The sequence below is a fragment of the Melanerpes formicivorus genome, unplaced genomic scaffold (assembly GCF_026170545.1).
Source record: "Melanerpes formicivorus ecotype bairdi unplaced genomic scaffold, bMelFor1.0.p_v2 SCAF_5, whole genome shotgun sequence".
Taxonomy (NCBI): domain Eukaryota; kingdom Metazoa; phylum Chordata; class Aves; order Piciformes; family Picidae; genus Melanerpes; species Melanerpes formicivorus.
The window spans coordinates 35087381-35115099 of NW_027142357.1; the positions used below are offsets into that span (position 1 = coordinate 35087381).

The following is a 27719-nucleotide window of genomic DNA, read 5'->3' on the forward strand; positions in this document are numbered from 1 at the left end:
TGCCAAGCCACATTATATCATCAAAAGAAGAGACAGGCAGGTTTTGATCTGCTGTAGAAACAGGGTCACTTGAGAAGGGCATCTGCAGTTGTAGCTACCCAAAACTCTGTTGCTGTGTAAGGATTGAGAGGCCTTGTAAACAAAGACAGTAGCAATAAAAGGAAAGCAAAATCTATAATGCTAATAATTCAGGAGGAATCCTCCAATTCCTATTTGATTGATTTGTACTCATTTTCCCTCATATACTTGTCAGTTACAGTTTTCTGATTTCATTCTTCAAAATGGGCTTTGTTTCCACAAAGATAATTAAACAGAGGTAAACAGTAATAAAAGATTTCCTCGTACACTGTGATCAGGTTACTCCCTGGAAAAGCCACTATAACTGAAATTGCAGTAATTTAGAATGGGCTTCTGATGAAGGATTGAAATGAGAAGCAGGAGACCTAGGGCTTGTTACCAGCTTTAGAGGCAGGTAAACTAAGTTTTAATAAATCCCATCTATGAGTCAGTTTCCCTGTCTGTAAGATGAGAATAATTCCATGACAATCAGAGCTAGTTGTTCTGAAAATCAGTTAATCAGTGGTCAGAAACATAGTTCTGTCCCACAAAGAGCAGGCTGCATAGAAACATTTTTTTTCACAGATATTACCACTCTACTTGTGTTCCTGCTCTGATCTTTCACAATTTGTTGGATTTCTAACACAAACACTCAAAACAAACAAAAAAAAAATTACTGTTTCTCACATAATTGACAACTCATTTTATCCCCAAAGGTGTCAGATTTCAAAGCACTGTATGATTCTTTCTTTTAAACTTACATATCTCCAGAAATTGAACAGGGGCTTAAAGTAAAAATAGTCAAGTTTTGCTATAAATCAATGCCTGCATAAAGAACCAAACCTTTTTTAAAGGGAACTGTACCAAAAGCTGTACAGAAATGATCTTTAAAATCCCAATTAATTTTGAGTATTCAAATAAATACCATGAAATGATAAAAGAACAATCTTAAGGCAGATTAGGTTTTGTTCAGTTAATGACAGTACTCACATGACTAAGAATCTTAAAGTTTCATCACTTAAATAAAGAGAGAGCCACTTCAGGGTAATCTCATGCAAACAAAAGGCAGAATCGAGTTTTCATTTGTCCTTTACTCTGTTGCTGAGCCACACTCAGACACGGCTGTAATTACTCCTAACAACTACATACTCGCCACTCTTTTAATTACAGCGAAACTACAAATAGCAATGCTGACACACTCCTAGAGAAAATAAGCTTTACAGACATGATAAAAACACTAAAACAGCAAAAGTCTTACTTGCAGCAGTTCAGTCAAAACATGCCAGCCCTGGAGAACTCAGAACCGTAAGAAGTCTTTGCAGTCCAGAAATTCTCTTGAGTTTATCCAGTGTTTATTTATCAAGCTTTAAAAGTCTGTGGTTAGAAGAACAGAGTTAGCTTTCTACACCAGCCACAGCACTACTGAAGTCCTCCAGTAACAGCAGACATAAAGTTTGCTGATAGTTGGGTTTGCTGCTGCTATGTAGTTGCTCAGTACTTGTAAATACAAGCTCTGTGGACAAAGTCCCAAATGACATCACAGGCAGCTGCTTATTGTTGAGTCTTTATTAACCGACTGTCAAAAAAGAAAAGCAAAGAGGAAAGAAAAGCACAAACTATCCTCCCTGCAGCACAATTTGCATCTTAGTAGGAGTTGCAGTGCTACACACATAAATACTTCTGTTTACCCAACTGATGTTTTCTTAGAATGAATAAACTGTGCTGGCAAGGAAAGCAGAAAAGTAAGAACAACTTAAACAGCTTCAAGATGGAAAGAGTGCAGAGAGAAAAAGAAAAATTACAAATGTCAGCAGTGCTTTTAAAGGAATTTACCCCTGAAATCTCCCAATTTTTTGTTTGTTTAAAAATATGTAACTAGAAGTGCAATCTGCATGGACTTTAAAGCACAGAGCAGGGGACTTGAATAAGATGGAACAGAAGTTTCAACTCATTCCTAATTTTGAAAATTACAGAACTATGATCTTTGCAAGATTCAAGACAGTTCAGTTTCAGTTAAAATGTGTATTGAAGAGAACTCTCATACTTGCCAAAGGCAAAAGTATGAGAAAACAAGAAACAGCATCAAATATAGTTATTCACTATATGCTAAGGGCACAGATACTGACCTTTCTGTCTCCGAGATGGAGGTCCAAGACTAAGTAGTGCCACAGGGTACTCACTTGAGAACTAATTCAGCTACTAATCTGAAACTATCCTCTGTCATTGAGAGAGGCTGCTGAAAGAGAGGGGCTGGGAGTCTGTGCCTTGATTGCTCAGAAGTCACTCCTTTCAAGTCAGAACTTCAAACGATGGATGAACACCACTAAGGGCTGTGACAGATTAAGTTCTGTTACCTGTGCACGTTTCCACATGAAGAGCTTCAGTATTGGGAAACACCTGGCCACTTGCATCCAAACACCCTACACTGCACATTCCACAAACAAAAAAACAACCAACACTTGAGCTCAATGAGGAGCTGAAGCCAAGTTTTTACCATGTTTTGCATGAGAGCATCAACCCAAATTTTATCTGTATTTACAGAGAGCAAATCAAACTGGGGTGAGATCCTCAGCTGATGTAAATCTCGCTAGATGCAATAATACACCTGAATAAGCGCAGTCAGCACCAGCAGAAGGTCTCACATTTGCCTGCAAGAATATTGATAAAAAAAAGTTGTGTGGCTTTAATGACAGGGTGCCTGATTCTTGTGGTGCTTGCCCTGAGCGGCAGCAATACCTTGCTGACAAAGATCCACTGAGCTCACTGGAGCTGCTCACATAGGCAATTGCCACCTCTGCCGCTTGCTGCCTCTCAAATGCACGTTTGTGCTTTTAAAGCACAAAATTATAAATCCTCTTTACTTAGTTCTGTGGCTAATCTTCCTGTAGTACCATTGTGGCAGGTTGAAGTTTCCCCCCCAACATTAACGTTGCCAGACCAACTCAGAAGCAAATGAAGCTGTACTTACAAGCACTCTACAATGGAATGCAATCAATATGTACAAACTATACAGTATTTACAATACTATACAGATATTTACAATTAATAAACAGCACAAGAACACCCCTGGCCAAGGACCAGGGGAAGCTACCAGCTTCTCCCTCCCTGCCTTCTACCTTACCCGCTAAACCCACCACAACTGTGTAACCATCAGTGATATTTACCACCCCAACTCAGCTGACCTCCTCTTCCATTGCAGTCAGCAAGGTTTCATATCTTAAACTTACTAGTTTGATGGAGGAAGTCTTCAAAAGACTTTGAAGATGAGGTGTGCTGTGGGAGTAATAAGTACTAATATGTAATATTCAATAATACAAATTTCAAAGCATACTATTTTAGTCCCAGCTTCACAAGTGCCATCGTGCAGCTACTTCATTTAAGTAAAGGTGGACAAGATGGTGCGCTTGCATCTACAGCTCCACACAGCTTTAGCTCATTCCAGCAGCAATAAGCCCACCCCTAAGATTAGAAGAGTTATATTTTGTTTAAATCTGATGCTGATTTACAGTGTGCTTTCCCAGACCAAAAAGACTATTTTGCACCAACCATTAGAAGTATTTCTAAACATTAAATAACTACAACACACAGGTTGCACTCCAGGCTCTCCTGGGAACAAAACTGGTGCCATGACACTAATGCAGACACACACATGTAGAAGAAAGGAATAGATTCACAAAAGAAGGAAAACATTGCTTTAATTTTTATATATATACATAAAAATATAAATATATAAAAAACTATATATAATAGAAATATATATATTATATATATAAATTATCTAAATTTTTATATATATATATATAAAAATTAAATAGAAAAGGACAAGCCTAAGGGAAAACTGCAGCCACTTCCCAGGAAGAATTTATGAATTTATATTATTTTAGCAAAATTTAGCAATTACTAAACTTTCTAGAGAATGGTAATGTGTTTCCAGGCTAAGAACACCCAGGTGAGCAGGATCAGGACAGCAGACACACCGCTCACATCTCTAGGCACACAGCACTGCAGAGGTAGTGACTTCAATTGCCCAGAAGAAAGATTTTGGAGACTTCCATCAAAGTAAGTTCTAACTCTATCCTTTTCAGAACTGGTGGATCTTGTACAAATAAATGTGTGAGGAAACATGTACTGAGATTTGTGGATTTAACCAGGAAGTTGTTATCCCCGAGAGGAGAATTCCCATGCGGGTGGACAAACAGATTCTGCATTCTTCAAATTACAGCCCTTATTAAGGGAGTGGTCTTTAGCTCACCCTGTCAGCATATTTATCCATCTAATGTCTATTCTAAGTCATCATAAGATATAGCTACTGCCTGTGCTGCAGATACAGCATATTTTTGGCAGGAATGCCACGGCTTTTGTTAGGAGAAAAGTCACAACAAGATTCAGTCCTTGACTAGCCATGGATTGAATGAAAAGATAAAGAAGTTGAAGCCATGAGCTGCATTTGCTCCTGTACTGATACACAGCAGGCTGAAATGAGTGATGCATCTGAAGAAATAATTCAGCTTCATATGGCCTTATTTTTTATGGGCAAACAAGTATGATGAGACATGAGAACCTTATCTAAGTATACATAGATATTAGTAAAGCTTGTCAACTAACCTATGGCAGTAAAGTCAAGATCTGTTAAAGGCTTCATGTCTCATAGTGATAGAAAATCCATGCTATCTTCAGGTTCACTGTCTACATTTGATTCTGCTTTATTAGTAACTTAGAAAGTTCCTTCTTATTGACAAAGCCGAAACAACAGTGTGATCTCAGAAAATGTGGTAAGTAGATGGGATTGAGTTACCTAAACTGCACAACATTCTTCCTGAAGCACTGCAGAAGTACTACAGTTGCACACGCCTGAAGTGTGTATTTGCTTCTTATCAGCACAAGAGCAGAATATGGCTCAGACTCCAGGCCCTTGGGTCCACTTTCATTATAGATCCATAAAGCTGCAGCATAAGGTGATCAGACTCACAGCCTGACAAGCTAAAAGTGAAGTGGTAAGAGCAAAGGCTATTTCCCCTGAGAATGTCTAATTGTGCTGCAAGTCCTGTGTGGTTCAGTACAGCTTCAGATGGAGAGCCTGAAGGACAAATAAAAGCCTTGGTTTACCCTCTGATTATACTCCTGGGGCAAGGACAGATGAGCTCACAGACTGAAGAGCAGTTTAGTCCAGAAGGACTAAATTGCAGGATATTAAAATCCCAACAGATTGTATTTAATATAATATATAAATTAATGTAATATAATCCAGTTATATTTACATCCCACAATAAATACTCGGAGAGCAGGAGGGCAAACTTTTAAAAAACAGTTGAATTAATTGCAGGCTGCAGAATTTGCCCTCCTTGGAGTTGCACATGGCTGGAGGTCTTGAGCTCATTCCTAAAATATCATGGACATTTCTTCCAGATGACACCAGTGTACTGAAGAGCAAAATGCTCTTAGAAGATGACTCTTATTCTCACTTTTACCAACACAGCTAAGTATGTCTCACAAATCAAACACCTACAAGCATGTTGGATCATCACAAGTTAACACAGTAAACACTTTTCTAAGCCTGGGGTAGCTGGCTGAGAGGATAAACAATGGAATCAAGTAAAAGTATGTGGAAAGAATAAAAGGAAGTGTGTGGGGGTGGTGTATGAATCTCCTCAGATACTCACTGTCAAAAAAGGGCCTTCAGTTGAAGTGGTTTGATCAGGCTGGTAAGCTTTTGATCACAAAGATAGTTTGGAGTTTAGCCTGTCTAGGTGATTTTTCAAAGCTTTTTACTTCCCCTGCATGTCAGGAATAGGGGAAAGGTCTTTAGCAAAGGCAGGTTTTACTGCTGGAACAAACAATACTTCTCTGCTCTGTCACATTTGTGAATGTAAGCTTCAGAGAATGTAGCAAATAACATATAACAACAATAACTGCCTTCTGATTGGTCATTCTGCTCCATGCAGGGTCATGGGATATTATCCATCAGTTGTGCTCAATGCCTGGCACCACTGCACTCCCCCCTCCCACAGCTCCCACACAGCTTTCTGTAATGATCTGCATGCTCCCCCATATCTGTCACTCCTAGAAGAGGACTTTCATATAGCAACATTTACTCTAATACATCCTATACTATGGGAAATTCTGTCCTTAAGTGTCAGGATGAAGCCTTGACATGCTGTTCTGACATATGGGGAAAACGAATGGCTAAAATGAAATGTTTTATCTAAACTTTTCAGATGACCTGAGAACTAAAATGAGCATGCACAATTTTTCCAGACATAGCTGTGATTTGCAATCAATTTCTGAATCTTTTTCAGTTCCATAGTTTTTCCTTCAGTAGAATTCTATGAAAATCAGTCACTGGGGAGAATTGATGTGATATCTTTAAAGGACATTGCCTTTCACTATAAATTGCCTCATTGTAAAATATGATATTAAGCAAATCACACAAAGTCTGTTTTGAGTGCTGCCACTTGATACTGAATACGTACATAGGACTTGCTCTCATTAATTCCATGAGTTAAGCCATTATTCCTTCTTTGTCTTTCCTGTTATTTCTGGAATCAAGCAATTGATTCAGCCACCAGTGACCTTATCCAGAGTTAATTGAAATCAATGGCATTAGTGGGTTCTGGAGCAGGCCCAAAGCAATGCACGTTCAGGGGCTTTGGTATACCCTTAATCACATGGGTAAGCCTCTGCAAATTTAGATTCCAATGGATCCAATCATTAAATCAGTTATGCAGTGTTTAACTTCACATATGGACAGTGGTCCCTCACTGGTTATTGAAATGGATCTTTATTAAAAGGAGAGGGTTATTTCCATAATCAATTTCTGATTAAAATGTGTATTTCTACAGGTGTCAGTGTTCCAGCAAGGCATGCACCTAATGGGAAGGCTGACTAATTTGTGCTCTCCTCCTGCCTTTTTGGACATGTCGCTCTGTGTCAGCAGAGGTATCAGCTTGTGAAACACACATTCCTCTGATGCAAGCATCTGGCTTCTTGGCAGCCAAGTTGTGACAGGTTCTGCAGCAGCTGTGATAGCTCCATGCTCTTTCAGATAGTTAAATAGTCTTGGGTTTTTGCCTAGCTGTTTGTTTTCTGCTGCACTCCTGGATGGAAGCCCATTTGCCCTTCTAATCAATGAACTGGCCATTGAATTGGAGTAATCAGTTACATTTTTGAACATGTCAGAGCAGGAATTTTTGCCCAGAGACTGCCAGCTATGCAGCTCTGCACTCTCAGCTCGATGCTTAACCTCAACCTGCACCATCTTCACACCTTCATGCATGAAAGGAAGGGTTGTCTTCCCAAAGTGAGAGCAAGCACCAGAATAGCTTTCTTCATTCCTCAGTCACAGGATTTCATAGCTTCTACTTTGTTACAGGAGATGGTAACCAGATCAAACAGAGCAAATAAGGAATACAATTTATTTATTTCAGATGGCTTTATAAACTTTCCTCCCATGTGCAAGCACCAGATGGAGATAAGAATCTGGCTGGAAGCTCTAGGCTTACACTGTGTGGCACAGAGGTAACAGCACATCAACTTCTTAAGAGAAAAAATTCATCAGAGAAGGTTACATAAATTGGAATTAAATTTTATTTAAATTGCCTTTAAACATATTATGCAAATCCACAATATAACAAGCAGTCCCAAGCAGTTCCCTCAAAACAACGAGCACGTGGCACTCCTAACCCCAAATGTAATAACACAATATTAAAAAGAGTTCTCACAGGGATGCTACAAAGATCAAGAGCTGCCATCTACCTCTCAGCCACTTGGAAACCTATCTCCATGTTTTCACTCCAAATGACAATCTGTGTCTCTCTGTGACAGATATCCTTCCTCCTTTTTCCTCATATATTGCCGCTTGTGAAGGAAAAGCAAGTGAACTGACTCAGGCTACCTTCTCCCTTGCCAGGCTACCTTCTCCCTTGCCCAGCTTCTTGCCACAAGAAGCTCTTTTTGTGATGTGCAATTGTTGTTATTTCTACCTTTATCAAACTAGGGAAACCACAAACAGGCCAATTCCTGCTCCTGCCCCTGCTATCTACCTTCACATGTTTCATTGATTCCCTGATGAGGACCTACTAACAACCTGATCAGTCCTATCATCCATGCTGTTTGCCAAAGCACATACACATGAAGTTAATCAGTACCCAGAAGTGGCTCTGATCACTGGCCAAAATGATGCCTGTGAAAACAATACACTGGTGTCACCATGGGTCCTAACCACACTAGGTCATGTGTAGTCAAACAGAGTGACCCAAATCAGCACTCAGCACCACCTTTTCCCAAAGGATGTAAGAAAATAATGATCCTAAAACTGTTTGAGATAAATTAGTATCATTTAAAGTTCTCTTTGGGTCTTTCAATTCTATCTTCAAAGAAAACAGGGAGGAATCACTACCAGTCTATGACTTACTAAGTAAGAGTTGCAACAACATGCCTAGTTTTAATACCATATAATTTCATATTGTGACATACAATATAAGTTGAAACAAAAGCATTCCATTTTACTGAGGGACTATAATCAACAAGAGTCTATCTGAATATGCCAGTATTCTGGTCTCTTAACACCCCTAAGATCCACAGAGAGTTAACCCATGTCAAAGGTGACACTCTCAGGAGGTAAGCTACTTGCTTAAAGCTCAAGTAGAGCCATCAAGAAATTAAAGTCTAGGAATTACTGCTCAAATAATGTCAACAAAGCTCTGGACAATACCTTGAAGTCTTACCCAAAAGTACCTTAATGCAATTCCTCAAGCCTCTCTGCTGTCCTATTGAAAACTCCTGGTTGTAGTAGAAAGCAGTAGTAAACACAAACACTAGGATTTCAACCATATGCTAGGGTTACTTTAAATCTGTGAAATAAAACAACTTGTAACAGCTATCTGGACTCCTTCCAGTGAAGGAGACCAAAGTGTGTCTTTGCAAAAAGGATGATGAAACAGCCCAAGATTATTTTTGTGAGGAGATAGTTGCTTAGTCTTTCTACAAGGAAAAGGCCCTCCATTCTGTTTCTCTGGATAGAAAAGAGCAGGTATTTCAAATGAAGGCTGTTCTGGTTTATCACACTGCATTCTCTGCCATGGTACTGAAGATTTTATTGCATGCTATAAAAAGAGGAAAAGCTCATCTTGTAATCATATAAACACAGTGAACAACACAGAATAAGTATCAATTACTTTTGCAAGTTTCAGTGATAGCCTCAACCCCTGAGGACAGTTTCAAATGGTATGATAAAGACTTCAGTTAGATTAAAAGCATCAAAAGCAAACTAGCATTCAAAACCAAACAATTTCGTCTCTGCTATGTAAGCCACAATAAATTTTCTGAACTGGCAGATTTCCCTCCTAGCTGTTCAGCTGTTCCTTCCCCACAGGTAAAAAAATGTCAGTCGTTTTGAGAAGACAACTTGCCACCCAACTTACTTAATGCCACACATTAAAATATAATGACTGAATAATTTTGATGTCAAAGAGCTGGTATAATGGGAACTCATGGTTAAAAGAAACAATTGCAACAGAGAAATGCTATCAGATGCTGCTGACTTCCATGTGCATTAGATCAAAATTTATAACTGTCCAACTTTTGGTCTCATTCAACATGGAAATCTTCTAAAATCCTTCAGTGTCCCCCACAATACATGTTATTGACTGTTTATTTTAATCTCATGATCCAAATTTTGCTCAGTGACATTAGTATAAACACAAACATGATTAATAGACAACAGTAGATCTGTGATAAATTTTGATTCATTTGGAATTAAAGATGATGAAGTCCTGTAGCACAGTAGCAAATTAATGAAGCTGCATTTTCCATTCCCTTTGTGCCAACATATGTGACTATGGAAAGTGCAGACAAGCACAGAAGACTGATGCTAGGTGATGCTCACATAGTGTGGTGCAATGACTTGCAGAAATGTTTGAAGTAGCTTTGAATAAGTTGCTTTAGTTCTGGAAAGGAACTTGGCTATTAGCTCTCCTGCCTGGAGCACAATGCAAGCACCCCCTGGCAGAGCCTGTGCAAGCATGGTTACAAATCCTGCCCCAGCCCACTGAGTAGGTTCAGAGCCAGCTCAGTTATCTCTGCATGACACTACTGTATGACCACCAGAAGTATCCAAAGTCTTCCTTCAGCTTTTGGAAAGAGAAAGTAGGAAAAGGTTTTATCTTCACAATGTAAGTCACAACCTCAAAAGGCTTTTCTATTCATGGTGTGTGCTCATTTGATTCACCATTCTTAGCTGAAAGAATTTAAGCAGCTCTGAGGCTGACCAACTTTGAAACGGTCTGTGATAACAGAAAGCAGACTCATTCTTACTTTGTGTTCAAAGGAAGGCCTAGGGAGGGCTCAGGCCAGTTAGCTGTCTTATTAAACCTCCCAAAGATCAGGAGACTTCAGTGCATGCACACTGACCAGCGCTGCTAATGACTGTTCCATAGAATCACAGAATCTCAGAAAGGCAGAGGTTGGAAAGGACCTCAGGAGATCATAGAGTCCAACCCTGCTGCCAAAGGAGATTCATTTAGAGAAGGTCACACAGGAACACATCCAGGTAGATTTTGAATGTCTGCAGAGATGGAGGCACCACAACCTCTCTGGGCAGCAGGCTTCAGGACTCTGTTACCCTTAGAGCACTTCCTCATGTTTAGATGGAACTTCTTATGTCCAAGTTTAAGCCCATTGCCCCTTGTCCTGTCACTGGGCATTGCTGAAAAAAGACTGGTTCCATCCTCCTGACACCCACCCTTTCAGTATTTATAAGAACTTATGAGATCCCCCTTCATCATCTCTTTTCCAGTCTAAAAAGACCCAATTCTCTGTCTTTCCTCATGCTTCCTTGATTTCATATACAACCTTAGCACTTCAGATGAGCAACTCCCACTGGCTTCCAAAAGTTTGGTGCTATATACTTAACTTTCATAGACTCACAGATACATGCATTAACGAAAGGGATCAGCTGACACTAGCCAGAGCCACTTGCTTACTATATTTAGTACATCCTGAACAAATAGAATAGAATAGAATAGAATAGAATAGAATAGAATAGAATAGAATAGAATAGAATAGAATAGAATAGAATAGAATAGAATAGAATAGAATAGAATAGAACAAACCAGGTTGGAAGAAACCTTCAAGATCATCGTGTCCAACCCATCAACCAATCCAACCCACCTAAACAACCTAAACCTAATGAAGCTTTTACAGTTCTAACCCAGATATTCTCACTCTACTTTGTGTTCTAGACTGCTTTGCTGAACAACTTGCATCAAGTCTTCCATGTTGACCAAAAGATCAGCCATCACAGACATCTGGAACAGCGTCTCTGACATCTCCCTGTTCTGCTTCATTCCTCCTCCAACATTACAGATAAGCAGTTCCCAGGGTGCAGAAGTGTATCTTACAGCAAATGAGTGTGTATCATCAATTAGTATTGCTTGCATGATGCCACAGGTAAATTGTCAAGGTCTAAGAATTTTAAATAAAACCCATTCTGCTCATTATCCCCAATATCAAAAATTTCTCTTCTGAGCTCTTCCAAACATCCCAGAAGCTTGGACATGAATAATTTCTACAGTGCTCTGTCTTTGGCACATGTCTTTAAACAGATGGAAATTACTGTTATGCAGCCTTAGGACATATCAAGATCTCTTTTTGCTTCTGTAATGAGGCCCAATTAATACCCAGGACATTCTGCCACTCAAAGGATTTCAGAATATCAGGATTTCAGCCAGCACTGTAATGCTGCTGTGTGCTTTCATGATATAATCTAACTATAATTACCTGAACCAATATCAACATAAGTAATGCTAGTCATTCTTACTCGATGGGAAACATAACTATTCCACTATATTAAAATAATATCTACCATAAAGCATTTTTCTCTTTCCCATTACAGGCTCAGCATTACACTTGAGTGTGGTTTCAAATTCAAGTAATTTCATTGAGCTAGACAGTCTTCAGGCCAGTCTCCATTGAAGTTTTACTGCAAAATAAGATAAGACAGGACACTGCAGTTGCCACTCTGCAGTCTCACCACTCATTAGAAATTTCTGCACATTGAATTGGTGTGGAGTAGCTATTTGTTGTAATTTATTAATGATTTTTCAGTAACTTTACAGTTCAGCTTTGTTTTTTTTCCCTTCACCTGAAGCACCAGGAACCCCCTGAATTCACTCTCAGCACCTTTGCTGAATCCAGTAGGACTGTTCAGTACCTGTGGTTTCCACCTGCTACCTAACATACCTGAAAATTTTCACCAAACTCAGAATCCTGGCCATCGGACTCTGAACAGATTGAGAAGGGATTAGAACACTGAAATGCACTAAAACCCAGAAACTTAAAACCAGGACCAAGCTGAAACAATGTCCATACAATATAGAAGAAAATAAAGCAAGCAAGCTTGGTATCTTTTTTCCTCCCCTCCTCAGAAAGGCTCAATGATCAGGTAGCTGGCAAGATAAACAGTAAATGTCACTGTAACTTCATGGGAACTATGTACCAGAAGATGTGAAGATTTAAAAATATGTATTTAATCACTACTGTCAGAAACTGTGCTAAAAATAGGTTATTGAGTTGCATTTTTTCTAAATGACAGATAACTTCAGCATTCACAAGGCACTGTTTGTACTAGGCACTGTATTTCCTCTCCACCAAGAACAACTTCCAGAACATCATCATATGAATTTTGCAATTATATCAAGGAGAGAATAGACACCAAGGGCTGTAAAAACTAGAAGATGCAAGTATATGCAGGTACTACAAGCAAACTGCGTTTTCTGCTTGCCAAGAAGGCCTCTCTAATCTCCAGGTTAGTGAGAATGTCCTCATTGCTCCAATATTTTCCCTACAGCCAAAACAAAATTTTAAACACATATGCAGCCATTTGATTTTTCTACCTGGAATACCAAACTTATCAAGTGACAGTGTCCATCAAGTCCCTTGAAGGTTAAATATATTTTATATATGTCTGAGAAATTAGTCTACATACTTGGGCTCTCTGTACAATTAAAATACTGTTACCAGTTTCCAAGAAAGAAGGGAGAATTTTTATTTTAGCTATTCCTATAGCCCTAATCCAGGCATTGAACTAAATGAAGAGTCAAACATTATGGGGAGATTAAATTACTTCAGCTCACTGCTCCACTAGATCATCCCTACAGATATGATTTTGTTTGAAATGTTTGGTGTCGGAGCTGCAATAATTGCTTATTATCCAAGCAGCTTCCTGGGATGAGATGCCTCACACTGCACAAGGCTGTGCAGTGCTACAGGCTGGGGTCAGATTGGCTGGAGAGCAGCCAGGCAGAGAGGGACCTGGGGATGCTGGTTGATGGTAGGCTGAACATGAGCCTGCAGTGTGCCCAGGCAGCCAGGAGGGCCAATGGCATCCTGGCCTGCATCAGGAACAGTGTGGCCAGCTGGAGCAGGGAGGTCATTCTGCCCCTGTACACTGCACTGGTTAGGCCACACCTCAAGTACTGTGTCCAGTTCTGGGCCCCTCAGTTTAGGAAGGATGTTGACTTGCTGGAACGAGTCCAGAGAAGGGCAACAAAGTTGGTGAGGGGCTTGGAACACAAGTCCTGTGAGGAGAGGCTGAGAGATCTGGGGTTGCTTAGCCTGGAGAAGAAGAGACTCAGGGGTGACCTTATCACTCTCTACAACTACCTGAAGGGGGGTTGTAGACAGGCAGAGGTTGGTCTCTTCTCCCAGGCAACCAGTACCAGAACAAGAAGACACACTCTCAGGCTGCACCAGGGGAGGTTCAGGCTGGAGGTCAGGAGGAAGTTTTACACAGAGAGTGATTGCCCATTTGAATAGGCTGCCCAAGGAGGTGGTGGAGTCACCATCGCTGGAGGTGTTCAGAAGGAGACTTGATAGGGTGCTTGGTTGCATGGTTTAGTTGGTTGGGTGGTGTTGGATGATAGGTTGGACACGATGATCTTGAAGGTCTCTTCCAACCTGGTTTATTCTATTCTATTCTACAGGAGACCTGTCTATGATCTCAAAATTAGGGTATGCTCATGCCTTATGAGCGTTTAGGAATGTCCCTGAGAAGAGCAGTCTTGTCTTGGCCTTGACGATCTGAAAGGTATTTCGTAACTAAATGGATTCTCCAGAAAATGTTGAAGCCACCTCAAAATTATTAATGCCACGCTGTCTAGCTACAAAGTATTTATTTCCTATGGCATATTCTGCAAGCAATTTTGATGAAAACTATGCAAGTGTTGGGAAGGAGGAAGCAGCAGAAACACTTCTCAGAGACAGATGTTCACCTGGAATATCTTCCACCTGAGTACACGTGAGCACTCCAGCAGCACTCTAACCCACCGCCTAGGCTGCAGACTTACTTTACAGCGATCTTTTCTGTCTGCCTGGGAATTACACAACGACTAAGTGTCTGCGCCTTAACACAACACTTATCCTTTGCTCAGAATTTAAGCTTTAATTAAAAGTTTCTACAACTTATGCCTGCAAGGAAGATTTATCAAAACACAAGCAGAACATAAACCTTCAACCTATATAAAGCTTGAGACAACAGCTTGGAAATTCTGTTATTCATCTTAGCATGATTCTGAAGTGAAATACCAGCAGCTTCACTGAGAACACCAGCTGTTTAATAAAGTGCAGGTCTTGGAGGGTTTTGCCACCCTTCCCAAAGCAGTCTAGCAAATTTTGCCTTCAGCCTACTGAAGCCCTACTGCTTCGTCCTCCACAATCCCAAATGGAAACCAGTACTTTTGTTCCTATCTAAAGCATATTTTAAAACAAGATAAGCCTCAATAAACTGAAGAACAGTATAATGGATTTATTTAGGAGAGTTTTCCTAAACATGTGTATTTACACATTTGCTGAGGCGAAATCGCCTTTCAAAAAACTGCAGCCAAAAATTTCAGCAAACACTGGGAGATGTCAAGGTGGGCCAGGCCCTTCCAGTCACTGCTCCTTAGAAACTGCCCCTTGCCCGTATATTTAACACCAGGATTAAAAGCCTGACCACAAAGCCTATTGATGTCCATGGGAATCCATTACCTTCCACAGGATTTGGGTAAGCATACTGTGAGCTGCACCATGCCAGGCACCACCAAAGGAGGAGAACTCCACAAAGAGTATTCCCAAACAAGACCCAAAACCACAGGGGCAAGTCACACCCTGCTTGTGGCTGATCCCTATCATGCAGTCCTGTCTCAGACAGCAAATCTCCCAGCCTCCAGGGAACAGCAGACAAACACTTTAGTCATGGGACACTGCAAGGGCATACAAAACCAGTTCTGTTTCAGGACAAAACCAGAGAAAAAGTGAGGCACAGCAGCAGTTTCATAAATCCACAGTCACTCATGTTACAGCTTTATGCACCACACCAGGCCTGGTGCTGCGCAAGGAACTGCCAGAAGCCTTGGTCCCTCTCCTCACATCATGAATGCCTTTGTAGCTACCCTCCTATTCCTGTTACACAGCCGAAGGGTGCCTCAGCTCATCTCCCAGATGGAAATCACCCTTGCTCTTCATGCACATGAAATCTTCCTGTCCACACACTTGAGCTGAGTGGAAGCACCCTGCACCATGCCATCAAGAGACACTGTGAAAAGAAGGGGAAGAAGATAAACTGTGGAGAATGGTGAAACAGAGATGGAGAGGCATGCACAGCCACAGCTATCCTACAGTAAAATGAAGTTACAGTCAGGTGGGTTTCCAGGAAAAAGACCTCTATGTGATCTTCCATTTCACAGCGAGGTATGCTGTGCTAACACAAAATACCCTCAAACTCTTGGATATTGACTTTACTTTATTTCCTGCTGTAATGAAAGAGATAAAGCACCTAAACTTTCGTCATACAAACACCAAATTTATCATCGATACTGACCCAAGTGTATGGGCATTGAACTCCCACCTATGTCCACTGAAGAGGGTTATAGTAGGCAATTCTTCTGCATAGACTGGCTTTAAAGTCTCTTACATCTGTGTCAGAAATCTATCCTGCATTTACAGTTTCAATCATCTAATTACTACACAAGTGCCTTCATGGTATTATATGAGGGGAAAAAAGGAAAACAAGAGGGAACCAAACATATCAACCCTCTACTACCTTAAATGGATGCCAGAATCACTCTCTTTTCCTATTCCTCTTTCTTCATTGCTGCTCAAGTATGAATGATGGCACCCAGCAGACATAGTGCTGGGAAGAATGGGACTTCCTTCATTGTAGAAATGCTGTTCTTCTAAACTGCTTGAAGATACTAGGTGTCCTTAAAACACACAGGTTCAATGGGTAAGTGTTTTGCCTCCATAACACTCAGCAACCATACCATTGCTAGAAAGATGAACTGAGCTCTACAAAAGACATAAAAAGTCAGTGGTCCTCACTCCTTTTAGAATAAATATAGTTTCTAACCTCAAGTTCCCTATCACACACTTAGGGACTGGTTGTATGCAGGGCCTGATAAGTACTGAGCCAGTTCCAAGATTTACATACAGTGCTAGAAGATCAGTCTACAGAAGTGAGGGGTTTGGACGAGAGGGACAAGAGGGAACAAACTTCAGTTTGTTCTCAGAGCAGTGCTGTGTTGCACTGCATGGACCTGGACAGCTCCGGGTCCAAGGCTGACACAAAGTTGGGAAACAGGAGGAAGCTGTTCCCACTGCTACCGGTGCTTATTCGTGTAGCTGTAATCAAAGAATCACCTCACCTACATTTTCCCAAGACAGAAAAATAAATTACTATATGAGACAACAGTTCTAAGTTTCTTGCTGAACAAGAACACAGGCAAAAATTTTGCCAACAACTTTGTGCAACACAGTTTCCAAAGTGCTGCCAAAGAACCAAATTACAAAACCCCACAGGCCCAGGTGACACTGGATGGCAGAGAAACATTTTTGGTTTGACCTTTATCAGTCCTCTTCAGCACAATATACTAGCATAAGCACGGAGCACCTCAGGGGACTGAAGAGTTAATAAAAGCATAACAAAATGTACAATTACATAAAACACAATCTGTCAGTCAGGTATTGGAAACATACTATGAGGTTGCCAGTATAAGTGCACATACTTATACCCAGAGAACACTTTAAAGAGTTAGCCATGATTTATCCACACTGCAGCTGTCACACACCCTGTTTCTGACGTTCAAGAGCCCATGCATACTGTCAGTTGAAAAAATTTCTAGTTATTTGCTATTTTGTAGATCTATAAATCACAGAAATGGTCATATTATTACCATGTGTTCTGACAGTTTGCATCAACAGACCATCTTGGAGGAACTACAGTGATGAATTATAGATAGTATCTCACATAGCTGGCAAACATTTATTTGAAATGCTGTGATACAGAACCTTCCTCTTTCCAGTCTTAAGATCGACCCTAATGTAAACTATAGCATACAACAGATCAAAAAATACATAGCCTAGCTCTCAATTCATGATCTCATTTTTATAATTTGATGGTTCCCATAAAGATTGTTTATTATTGATGTGAAGTGCTGGAACCAAAATATCCTGTAGCTGGAAGCTGGAAGTCTCAGCAACTGAGTCAGTATGTCTCTTTTGGCCTCCTCTCAAGATGCTTTATTTCTTCTATTGAATAAACAAACAGTCCCATTCTGTAATGACAAACAAGCCAGGATTTTCCCACAGTGTTTTGACAGATGTTGTCAGGGACTGATTACAAAAACCTGTACACCTAAGTAGATATTTACTGCTGCCATTTTCCATATTGTAACTGAACTACGTGCAGAATAAACTAATGTCATTGGAAGCCTTGCTAATGAAAAGCCTCTGACTATGGAAATCAAACTGCAAAATAACTTCTCCAACTGCAGCAAAATCTATTTTTAAAGGCAGTGGAGGAAAAAAATATGTTATTTGTTACATTACACCTACAGATTATAATAGAGATGAAAGGAGCAATTATCCAAACACCTCTATATCTAGTTCAGGCACCTTGCAGGAAAAGACCAGCTCTTTTTCCAGAGGTCCTATTGTTCAAAATCTCTCAGCATTAATAGAATAGAATAGAATAGAATAGAATAGAATAGAATAGAATAGAATAGAATAGAATAGACCAGACCAGGTTGGAAGAGACCTTCAAGATCATCGTGTCCAACACATCAACCAATCCAACCCACCTAAACAACTAAACCATGGCACCAAGCACCCCATCAAGTCTCCTCCTGAACACCTCCAGTGATGGTGACTCCACCGGATCCCTGGGCAGCCCATTCCAATGGGCAATCACTCTCTCTGTATAGAACTTCTTCCTAACATCCAACCTGAACCTACCCTGGTGCAGGCTGAGACTGTGTCCTCTTGTTCTGGTGCTGGATGCCTGGGAGAAGAGACCAACATCCACCTGTCTACAACCTCTCTTCAGGTAGTTGTAGAGAGCAATAAGGTCACCCCTGAGTCTCCTCCTCTCCAGAACAACCAGACCAACCTTCAGCTGACTGCTACTCAGCTCAGTATCTTCAGTCAGAATTTAGTCTATTAATACTGGTTTTCTGCTCTGTTTTCACAGGTAGTTATGCATCAAAGCTGGTGAGGTTCAACTAAACTAAGAAAAAAGAATAAATTAAAGGGTTTTCTGGGTTTTATGTTACAGCTAGGTTGGGAGAGGATGCTGTTTAAGTGACCACAAGCACACATTATTAAAAAATTGTAAAAAGTAATAAAATTAAAGTGATGCTCCATTGCAATTATATAGAGAATTATGAAACAGAATGATTTTCTATTACCAGGTGTCAATGTGCCCTTTGTCACTGCTAAACAGAAGACACGAGACACTGCACCATCATGGGGCTTCCTTTTTGAATAGTCTTTTTCATATATAAAAGTGCATTTCCCCAATATTTCTCTAGATACTGCACTGCCACAGAAATAGATCTGCAGGCAAGTGAATATCCACACTACAGGCAAGGTTGAAAGAACAAATGTAAATAAAAGGTTATCAACAACACATTACATGTTTATAACAAGTCAGTCTGGAGAAGAGAAGGCTCTGAGGTGACCTAATTGTGGCCTTCCAGTATCTGAAGGGGGCCTACAAGAAGGCTGGGGAGGGACTGCTCAGGATCTCAGGTAGTGATAGGACTAGGGGGAATGGAATGAAGCTGGAGGTGGGGAGATTCAGGCTAGATGTGAAGAGGAAGTTCTTCCCCATGAGAGTGGTGAAGCACTGGAATGGGTTGTCCAGGGAGGTGGTTGGGGTGCCGTCCCTGGAGGTGTTTAAGATCAAGGCTGGATGAGGCTCTGGGCAGCCTGATCTAGTGTGGGGTGTCCCTGCCCATGGCAGGGGGGTTGGAACTAGATGATCCTTGTGGTCCCTTCCAACCCTGACTGATACTATCATACTATACTATGGTACATGGTTGGAGTAAGATCTTAACATGATATGAGCCAAAAGATCTAAAACATTTCAGTGATCAAAAGTATTCACTACCTTCTCTAATTAAAATTTTTTATCAAATGGCAAACAAACAAACAAAAAACCCAGCAGCTTCCTTTGGTGAAAAAGAAAGGGTTTTATTTTCTGTCAAAATGTATCAGTTGATGGCTCTTCTTCTGTTGTTTGCCCTAAGGTATATTAAACAGGCCCAAACCTGAGAATTTTGCAATTTTTCAGTTTAGAAGTAACTTTAAATTAAACTTATGCCTTAAAAAAAAAAAGAATTAAAAAGAGAGAGAGTTAAAAAAGGCTGACTTCTTCAACAGTGTGGAGGAAAGTTGAAATATATTAAGGCAATTTTGTGCAGTTAGCATCCAGGAGGTAAAGATACCTTAGTCCTTCCAAAGATATGGGCCTACGTGATTTAGGCTTTCCTGGACATCAAGGGTAAGATCCAAAGCTCATTTTAAAATCTGGAATATTTTCCACCATTTACATTACCATTGGACTACAGGCCTGATTTGATGTAAACCTGAAAAAAAGTGGAAATGGCCTTCATATTTATTATGTCTATTTTCCTAAAACTAACTTTCTTTATACTACATACATTGGTTAAACAAACACAATAGCACCATGTCGAAAACCACACCCCTGCCTGTTCAAGCCAGACTGTCTGCTGCTGTGCTCTCAGAAGGATTATAAACTGCCTGTCACTGAATCACAGAATGGTAAGGGTCAGAATGGACCTCTGGAGATCATCTAAACCTTCTTAAGCAAGTTCACCTAGATCAGGTTGCACAGGAACACATCCAGGCAGGTTTTGAACACTCCCAGAGCAAGACACTCCACAATCTCTCTGGGCAGCCTGTTTCAGGTCTCCAACACCTTCACCGGAAAGTTGTTCCTCATGTTTAGGTGGAACTTATGTTCCAGGTTGCTCCCATTGCCCCTCATCCTATCACTGGGTACCACTAAAAAGATCCCAGACCCATCCTCTTACCATACATCCTTTAGATATTGATAAGATCCCCTCTCAGTCTTCTCTTCAGAAAAAAAGAGCCTCAGCCTTTCCTCTTAAGAGAGACGCCCTGTCATCCCTCCGTGCCATAAGCAAAGTCAGTATGTCATTCTTTCTATGCAAAATATTATGTAAGAAATTGAAAAGGGGCTCTATTTAGATTTCATTCTTTTTATTTCATATTCTAATCCTGGGAATGACAAAGTGAAAAAGAACATGTTGTCCCAGTGGACATTTTAGGAACAGCACTGAACGAGATGCGCATACAGTAACACTTTCTACATGCACTCTGACCTCTTTTGACACTACAGATCCTTTTCCAATTTCCAAAAGTTTCCAAGAGGGAAAGGAAGTCATCTCTATCTGTCTGATGTCTCAGTGACATTTCATTGAGATGATAGTTCACTGGGATTTGCACATCTAAAACTGCCTCCAGGGAGGTTTGTGAAAAATATCAGTATAACCTACTTTCAGGACTCAGTTCAGTAATTCTGCTTCAAGCGCCAACAGCCACTGATGTTGATGGGAAGATGTGAGGGAGTGCAAAAGGATTTGGTTCATCTCAGCCCCATGGGGCCTGGCAAGGCCCAAAAGCCACTCATAGAAATGAAACCTCCCCGTGTAGTTATTTAAAATAAAAATCTCACTTAAGAAAAAATTCTTTGGGGGGACAATATTATTGAACTAACACAAACCCAGGAACTGTGGCAAATACACCTACAGATGAGAAGCTAACAAAACCTTTATTACAAAGAACACCAACAACTAAACTTGAAATAACACATCCATCTTCCGATAACTTCGATACCAGTTATGTTTCCAGCTCCAAAAGTGTCATTGTGAGACATACCTGAAGACACTCGTAATATTTCTAGCTACAGGTTGCAGCAAATATTTGGAAAACCAGAGTCAGGCTAAATCTATCTTGCTTTCCATTACTTGAATTCCATATCTGAAGCAGGTGTGGCCAAGAAGAGGGCTCTCCTGACACATTTGTTAATGATGCCTCCCCAGACAGCACAAGTTGTTTGTGTTTTTATCTCCCTTGTACTTCTTTTCCTTGTCTCATACCAGAGCCCCCAGGACTATCTAGTATGCTACTTTTTAAAGCCATCATCTTACTTCATCATGCCTCCTGAACCCAATTTAAACTCCAAATTTTATTCCACTGAAGGAGGATGACACTCAGTATATCTGTGAAAATGAAGATAGTTAAATCCGCCAGCAAGTGACTCAACTTTCAGATTAAAAGAGCACCAGTAGAAAATAGTGGACTACAACAGACCCCAAAAAACAAAACAGGCAGGCATGACCTTTAATTTAAATACCATCAATGTTGTAGTCACTTTTCAGTGATTATTATTTACTGCATGCAATGACAGCAGTGTAAAGCCCAACCAGTGTGTGAAGGCAAGATGCCAGGGAAACAAAGCAAATCAAAACTGAAGGAGACGTTCAGCTAGACTGACATGCTGAAGTACTTTGCTTGAGCAGTACGTGACTAGAGTGAGAGACAGGATGAGTTCTGATTGATTTTCTTGCAATTAAGAGCCCAGACAAGGGGGCATTACTCATTATACCACCAGCTTCCAGTGGCCTATATACAAATGAGGACTAGCAAAGCTAACTTGAAGTATCCTTGTAAAAGCACTTAAAGCAGATAAACACAAACTGGGTCACATGTGCTTCACCCAAAGGCTGGTTGTGTAAGTACTGATTCCAACTCAAAAGCCATCACCCTTGCCTTCAGCTTGTGTCACCCAGCACAATATATTTTACACAGTAAGCCAAGTTCTCCCTCTCTTTCCCACGCTTCCCCAACAATATGAGAGGAATGGTCCCCTCAAACTCAGTTCCACTACACCTTAATTAATAGGGCTGACCAGAGGGCTGCATGAAAATGCCATTTCCCTCCTGCTCAGTGAGCTCCTACAGCCAGCACCGCCCACCAGCTATGCCTGGTATGCAGCTGAGGCACTGCACAGAGGCCACACTCATGGATAACCACAAGCTGCAACACCAAAAGATGTGAAAGTCCATGAATAAAGAGGAAAGTTTCACACAGCTACTGTTCTTATGGTCTCCCTAGATAAGTGTGAGGCAGCTTGCCCTGCTGCATCTTCTTGGATGGTAAAATTAAGGTGTGGGTTTTGCCTCACAGCAGTCTGGGAAGAACTTCAGACCAGATATTTGAATCCTCATTCTCTGGGAAGAGAAACTCTTGAGGCATTACAAACATAAAGTAAAAAAGAAGTGCTGTTGGCCACAACTACTGCAGTCTAATCATTTCAAATAAGAAATACTTGTAACTATCCAAGGCTGCCATTAAGTCTAGAAAAAGCTTTGCTTAGTTGAATCTACACTTCTGGCACCTCTTCTATGAAAATTTCCTGCACTTTATACACAGAGCTCTACGGATTTATTTTATATCCATGCTATCTTACTCATGCATATTTGTCACTTCAAATTATTTTAGACATTACAGTTACAAAATTAATTCAGTAGGATAGCTTATTGCAGAGAGATTCCAGTTCTGACTGCTGAAGTCACTTGGTCTAGTCATTTATGGTAGTAAATAAATGTTATGAAACTTCATGGAGAAACTATTATTCAAATTACTGCACAACAACAGAAAAGCCTTTATAATGTTCCAGGAATGCATTTCTGGCAGAGAAAATAACATTTGTATACAATGTCTTTTTATAGATTAGTTGGGGGAAAAATGACTGCATTGATGTACTGCAAACTGCAGAGATTTTTTTCTTTCCTGAGGAATTACAAGTGACATCAGTTTTCATAATATCTGAGAAGAGGAGAGTATACTTTGTTGAAAGAATTCCAGATTTTATTCTGCTAAGTTGGGTTCCTGAGACAAACTTTCCCATTGTTTATTGTTTGCCAAGCCACGGCTCTGGTGTACGTAAGAAAAAGTGTTTCAAGGTCTCAAATATTTTTCCTGAATAATTATTTTATTGTTTTCTCTCAAGCAAAGCAGCAAAATGACTCTACTGAGATCTGTGACAGCATTTTGCCAAGGGCTTGAAGCCTCCAGCTTCAGTGCCTGAAATCAAATTGTTTGTGAGGTCTCAGCAGGCTGTTCTCAGGGTCGTTATTTCTGGATCATGGTGGTTCAAGCAATCATTTTCAATGGTCAAAAATGTTGTTTTTCAAAACCTAAGCAGTTAAGTACTGGGGTTCTGCAGAGTAAAGTAGTTTACAAGATTTTCCCCAAGCTGGTAAGCAAAAGTAGAGGGGGAAAAAAAAAAAAAAGAGGCAAGATGGTGAGATTTTATTGTAAATAAGGAAGTCCACTTGTTCTCCCCTTCATCACTGTGTAACAGGCAGAGCTTTGGGCCACACAACTGAAGTTCTCTGATCTGTCAAACAAGTCTTTTCTTTGAAATAAACCTGAAGATCTGTCAGACACACAGAAGGCATTTTCTATCCCAGAGCAAGACTCTCTATGTAACATTTCTTCCCGTGTAAAAATAAAGATCAACTTCCACTCCCCAAGTTAAACTTTTCATATCAATGATTCATTACACCATATTTCTGTTAGGAAGGGAATCAACAGGCTGGCTGTGCTGCTGACAAACTTCAGCAGTTAATTCTTTTGGCCATCTCAAGAAGGAAAGGATAAAATCATCTGTGACATTGGTAAGCTACTGCAAACTGCTACATTGCCCCCAGTTACTGCGGTCATCCACGTCTGCATCACAAAAACTTCTTAATACAAACAGAGGCAGTACAATGGATAGAACAATGGACAGTTTTTCCAGTCCTGTACTTATACTGCTCACTTCACATGAAGGAAGTTACACTTTGCAGATAAGCCAAATGTTTTTCATATGTCACTGTATGACATTTGATAATTGCAGACCCCAAGAGCTTCTTAGCCTATGTACTTCATAGGGTTATAAAAAAACCCAAACACAACCTTAATTCTTAAATGGCATTTATCTATTACGTATATTGATTTGTCTTGAGCACACACCTTTTTTAAACAAAAAAAAAAACCAACCAAAAAAACCCCAAACCAACCAACAAAAAACCCAAACTAACAAACAAAACAAACCCAATGACAACAACAAAAAGAAAACAACCAAACCCAACCAAACAAACTCAGATAGAGAGGTTCCAGCTCCTTTCTAGTCTAAATTGGCTCCCCTGACACAAGTGGACTGCAAAAGCCTATGCCAGTATAATTTGCCCTCTATTTTTTAACTGCATCCAGGTACTTCATCCAGGAGTACTCCCCTGCAGTTTTTTTACTGCTAATACCTTTTTTTTTTCCCTGAACTAATTTGTGCATGGCATATTAAACCTTATAATGAGTGATCCCAAAAGATTTGTTGTGTCTGTTATTTGTATGTTTTGGCACCTCTGTTTGCAAAAGACGTACATAATGTGCTTTAGTGACTGTCCCATATGTTGAAAGCAACAGCTCTTGCACTGGTCTTGGTTCAGAGCTAGGGGGAGAAATCGGGCCCAATATCTGAGCTCATGTGGTTTTGTGCACTCATCCTTTCAGATTTCTATTGGTCTTTCCTTTCTAGTGGAATCTTAATTTCCCAGAAGTCAGTGGAAGCCTGGACATCCTTAATGTCACTGTCACCATGTAAAAGCAAAACCACTAAAACCTTTGATGAACTTGGTAGCACTGCAGGTCATTTTCAGACCCCTAAGACCAAATGCACAACCTAAGTACTCACTGTGGAGTATCAGCAGGATTTCACAGCAGAATATGATATGCAGCTGTCTGCCTAGTGAGCGATGTCACACAAAATGACTTTTTATTCCTTTCTCTTTCTTAAGAGGAACACTTGACAAAAGACAAACTGTGCTGTTGACTCAAACTTCAGCAGGTGTTCTACAAGCCGCTGCTCTACGGGAGGCACAGACCAGCAGCTCCATACAATCAGCATTCATTTCTGGAAGTTCTTCTTTTGCAAAGCAGAGATTAGAGTAGTTCAAAGAAAAGAACCTGTGTGGATGTCAAAAGGCAAGACTGTACCCATCTTGTAAAGATTATCTATGAGCAGACTGTCACTGTGATGAAAGTCCAATCAGAGGAAGGGTGACGTTGTGGTTGTAAACACAAGCGCTTAATACAAAATGATTTGTGCCTGCCTTTTTTTTCCAACTTTGCCACTGTCACCTCTGACTTTTGTCACTTGTCTGCATTTCTGCCCCAGTTTGTTTCTCTCTCACTTTGAAATAGCCTTTTTTCCTGACTTTGTTGATTCTGACTTACAGAATCTTAATGCAGGAAGCAGCGGGAGCAGCAGTGAGGCTGGGATGGATGAACTAAATGCCCTGGGGAGTAAGACATTAATCAAGCACCTGGAGTACCATCACAGGGGTTCTTGTGCTGTTCAGCACCTGCTGCATAAAGCTGCATCCTCTCAGAATTAACTATGTCTAAATGAAGCTGCACCTAGATTCTGACGTCTTAAATCATACACAACACTAAGTTACTCTCCAAAAGCACCTCCATCTGTCAATACAGCATATTCTTGGATGATGCCAATTGTCACAGCTGCACTGAGGCTCAGCAAGCAAGTTCAATATAGCAGTGACCAAAAAAATTCCATCTTGAGATCCATTCCAATGACAAAACCCAAAGCATTTCCTTATGTTTGTTCTACTTTCTTCTCTCCTCTCACCCTCCCTCCACCCCCGCCCCCACTTTTCTTGTGTGTGTTTGAAGGAAATAGCTTTGTACAGGGCAGTTAAATGTTCTGCCACATAGATCAGCCTGCTGCCTCGCAGAAAGATCTACAGTTCTACCATTAAAGAAAGAGTGTCTTTGCTCACAGTAAAACCTGTGTGAAACTCTCAGCAATCAATGAAAGAAACACCTCATTACCAGATCCTCCATAATGGAGGTGAGGTTAGCTCAGAATAAGACATGGAAGGCAATCTCAAAGAGCTAATACAAACTTCAGAGTTATAAACTGGTTCCAGAGAACCTGTAGTGCATGTCTCACATTGCTGAAAAAGATCTTGTTAGAAGTACCCCGCATCTTGATTCAAACACCGTCTTTGTATTGCACAACAAAGCCATGACATTCCCCAGAGAAGCCTCCATACTCTTCCCTCTGTCTCCTTTAAATGAACAAAGAATCCATTTACAGACATTTAGTTTCAGAATTACTCAGTTTTGGCACTCCATCACAGTCTCCTGAGAGGACCAATGTAGTATGAGAGACTTGCTTTCTGTTCTCATAAAACTCTGTCATTGAGAGCTAGTCAATAAAATATTCTTTCAGTTTTTACTGTCAATAGTGATACATCATGTTTGCATCAGACAGGCCAAGGCAGACAATCACAAAGCATGTTATAATACAATGCTCTCGTTTCACAGAGCAGCTGTAAATGCACATCCCACCTGCACAGAGCTAACTCAGCTTGCGTGGGATGTCTGATCACCATGTCTGCTACCTGCCAAGCCTGGGTATAATCCTTCCACCCTCCCAGTCAAATACTATACCCAGCCCAAATAGATGTGGATCAAAAAAATTTAGAATGGGGGGAGGGAGGGGAAAGGGAAAGGGGAAGGAAGGAAGGGGAGAAGGAAGGAAGGGGGGAAGGAAGGAAGGGGGGAAGGAAAGAGAAAGGGGAAGGAAGGAAGGGGGAAGGAAGGAAGGGGGGAAGGAAGGAAGGGGGAAGGAAGGAAGGGGGAAGGAAGGAAGGGGGAAGGAAGGAAGGGGGAAGGAAGGAAGGGGGAAGGAAGGAAGGGGGAAGGAAGGAAGGGGGAAGGAAGGAAGGGGGGAAGGAAGGGGAAAGGAAGGAAGGGGGAAGGAAGGAAGGGGGAAGGAAGGAAGGGGGGAAGGAAGGAAGAAAGAGGGGAAGGAAGGAAGAGGGGAAGGAAGGAAGGAAGAGGGGAAGGAAGGAAGGAAGAGGGGAAGGAAGGAAGGAAGAGGGGAAGGAAGGAAGGAAGAGGGGAAGGAAGGAAGGAAGAGGGGAAGGAAGGAAGAGGGGAAGGAAGAAAGAGAAAGAGAGAGAAAGAGAGAGAGAATGAGAAAGAGAGAGAAAGAGAAAGAGAGAGAAAGAGAGAGAGAGAAAGAGAGAGAGAATAAAACCAGATTTACATTATTCTCTGCAGGATTTTGTAAACCATGACATTTTATACTTAGATATTTCTTGTACCATCTATTCATGTGTTACAAGAGTGCATAACAACTTAGGCATTTCTGAAAAGGTAAACACACATCACAGTATTGCAGGTGAGGGGTTAACAACCAAACCAAAACCAAACAAAAAAATCAGTTT

General features: G+C 40.7%; 1 protein-coding gene across 7 annotated transcripts in view; it reads right to left on the reverse strand.

Moving 5' to 3' along the window:
* NCKAP5 (NCK associated protein 5) overlaps positions 1-27719 on the reverse strand; it is a 531557-nt gene that overhangs the window by 408260 nt on the left and 95578 nt on the right. For 4 of the 7 annotated variants that reach the window (XM_068139094.1, XM_068139096.1, XM_068139095.1 and 1 more), the window contains exon 1: positions 1316-1581. The exons of 1 other annotated variant lie outside the window; for it this stretch is intronic. The gene's annotated coding sequence lies outside the window, so the exon portion shown is untranslated. Of the gene's footprint in view, positions 1-1315; positions 1584-27719 lie in introns of those variants that run through there. 2 more of the 7 variants (XM_068139098.1, XM_068139097.1) reach the window with 1 other exon arrangement.